Genomic DNA, 3,036 nt, shown 5'->3' with positions numbered 1-3,036 from the left:
TACTACAGTTTAACCAGCTCAGCTATAGACTACACCAGCATGACTAGTATCTATGTGGACCCTACTACAGTTTAACCAGCTCAGCTATAGACTACACCAGCATGACTAGTATCTATGTGGACCCTACTACAGTTTAACCAGCTCAGCTATAGACTACACCAGCATGACTAGTATCTATGTGGACCCTACTACAGTTTAACCAGCTCAGCTATAGACTACACCAGCATGACTAGTATCTATGTGGACCCTACTACAGTTTAACCAGCTCAGCTATAGACTACACCAGCATGACTAGTATCTATGTGGACCCTACTACAGTTTAACCAGCTCAGCTATAGACTACACCAGCATGACTAGTATCTATGTGGACCCTACTACAGTTTAACCAGCTCAGCTATAGACTACACCAGCATGACTAGTATCTATGTGGACCCTACTACAGTTTAACCAGCTCAGCTATAGACTACACCAGCATGACTAGTATCTATGTGGACCCTACTACAGTTTAACCAGCTCAGCTATAGACTACACCAGCATGACTAGTATCTATGTGGACCCTACTACAGTTTAACCAGCTCAGCTATAGACTACACCAGCATGACTAGTATCTATGTGGACCCTACTACAGTTTAACCAGCTCAGCTATAGACTACACCAGCATGACTAGTATCTATGTGGACCCTACTACAGTTTAACCAGCTCAGCTATAGACTACACCAGCATGACTAGTATCTATGTGGACCCTACTACAGTTTAACCAGCTCAGCTATAGACTACACCAGCATGACTAGTATCTATGTGGACCCTACTACAGTTTAACCAGCTCAGCTATAGACTACACCAGCATGACTAGTATCTATGTGGACCCTACTACAGTTTAACCAGCTCAGCTATAGACTACACCAGCATGACTAGTATCTATGTGGACCCTACTACAGTTTAACCAGCTCAGCTATAGACTACACCAGCATGACTAGTATCTATGTGGACCCTACTACAGTTTAACCAGCTCAGCTATAGACTACACCAGCATGACTAGTATCTATGTGGACCCTACTACAGTTTAACCAGCTCAGCTATAGACTACACCAGCATGACTAGTATCTATGTGGACCCTACTACAGTTTAACCAGCTCAGCTATAGACTACACCAGCATGACTAGTATCTATGTGGACCCTACTACAGTTTAACCAGCTCAGCTATAGACTACACCAGCATGACTAGTATCTATGTGGACCCTACTACAGTTTAACCAGCTCAGCTATAGACTACACCAGCATGACTAGTATCTATGTGGACCCTACTACAGTTTAACCAGCTCAGCTATAGACTACACCAGCATGACTAGTATCTATGTGGACCCTACTACAGTTTAACCAGCTCAGCTATAGACTACACCAGCATGACTAGTATCTATGTGGACCCTACTACAGTTTAACCAGCTCAGCTATAGACTACACCAGCATGACTAGTATCTATGTGGACCCTACTACAGTTTAACCAGCTCAGCTATAGACTACACCAGCATGACTAGTATCTATGTGGACCCTACTACAGTTTAACCAGCTCAGCTATAGACTACACCAGCATGACTAGTATCTATGTGGACCCTACTACAGTTTAACCAGCTCAGCTATAGACTACACCAGCATGACTAGTATCTATGTGGACCCTACTACAGTTTAACCAGCTCAGCTATAGACTATACCAGCATGACTAGTATCTATGTGGACCCTACTACAGTTTAACCAGCTCAGCTATAGACTACACCAGCATGACTAGTATCTATGTGGACCCTACTACAGTTTAACCAGCTCAGCAATAGACTACACCAGCATGACTAGTATCTATGTGGACCCTACTACAGTTTAACCAGCTCAGCTATAGACTACACCAGCATGACTAGTATCTATGTGGACCCTACTACAGTTTAACCAGCTCAGCTATAGACTACACCAGCATGACTAGTATCTATGTGGACCCTACTACAGTTTAACCAGCTCAGCTATAGACTACACCAGCATGACTAGTATCTATGTGGACCCTACTACAGTTTAACCAGCTCAGCTATAGACTACACCAGCATGACTAGTATCTATGTGGACCCTACTACAGTTTAACCAGCTCAGCTATAGACTACACCAGCATGACTAGTATCTATGTGGACCCTACTACAGTTTAACCAGCTCAGCTATAGACTACACCAGCATGACTAGTATCTATGTGGACCCTACTACAGTTTAACCAGCTCAGCTATAGACTACACCAGCATGACTAGTATCTATGTGGACCCTACTACAGTTTAACCAGCTCAGCTATAGACTACACCAGCATGACTAGTATCTATGTGGACCCTACTACAGATTTAACCAGCTCAGCTATAGACTACACCAGCATGACTAGTATCTATGTGGACCCTACTACAGTTTAACCAGCTCAGCTATAGACTACACCAGCATGACTAGTATCTATGTGGACCCTACTACAGTTTAACCAGCTCAGCTATAGACTACACCAGCATGACTAGTATCTATGTGGACCCTACTACAGTTTAACCAGCTCAGCTATAGACTACACCAGCATGACTAGTATCTATGTGGACCCTACTACAGTTTAACCAGCTCAGCTATAGACTACACCAGCATGACTAGTATCAGTATGTGGACCCTACTACAGTTTAACCAGCTCAGCTATAGACTACACCAGCATGACTAGTATCTATGTGGACCCTACTACAGTTTAACCAGCTCAGCTATAGACTACACCAGCATGACTAGTATCTATGTGGACCCTACTACAGTTTAACCAGCTCAGCTATAGACTACACCAGCATGACTAGTATCTATGTGGACCCTACTACAGTTTAACCAGCTCAGCTATAGACTACACCAGCAGTGACTAGTATCTATGTGGACCCTACTACAGTTTAACCAGCTCAGCTATAGACTACACCAGCATGACTAGTATCTATGTGGACCCTACTACAGTTTAACCAGCTCAGGCTATAGACTACACCAGCATGACTAGTATCTATG

This window comes from Salmo salar, unplaced genomic scaffold (assembly GCF_965601325.2).
Source record: "Salmo salar unplaced genomic scaffold, fSalSal1 ptg000424l, whole genome shotgun sequence".
Classification (NCBI taxonomy): domain Eukaryota; kingdom Metazoa; phylum Chordata; class Actinopteri; order Salmoniformes; family Salmonidae; genus Salmo; species Salmo salar.
Note: the sequence above shows the minus strand (reverse complement) of the source record.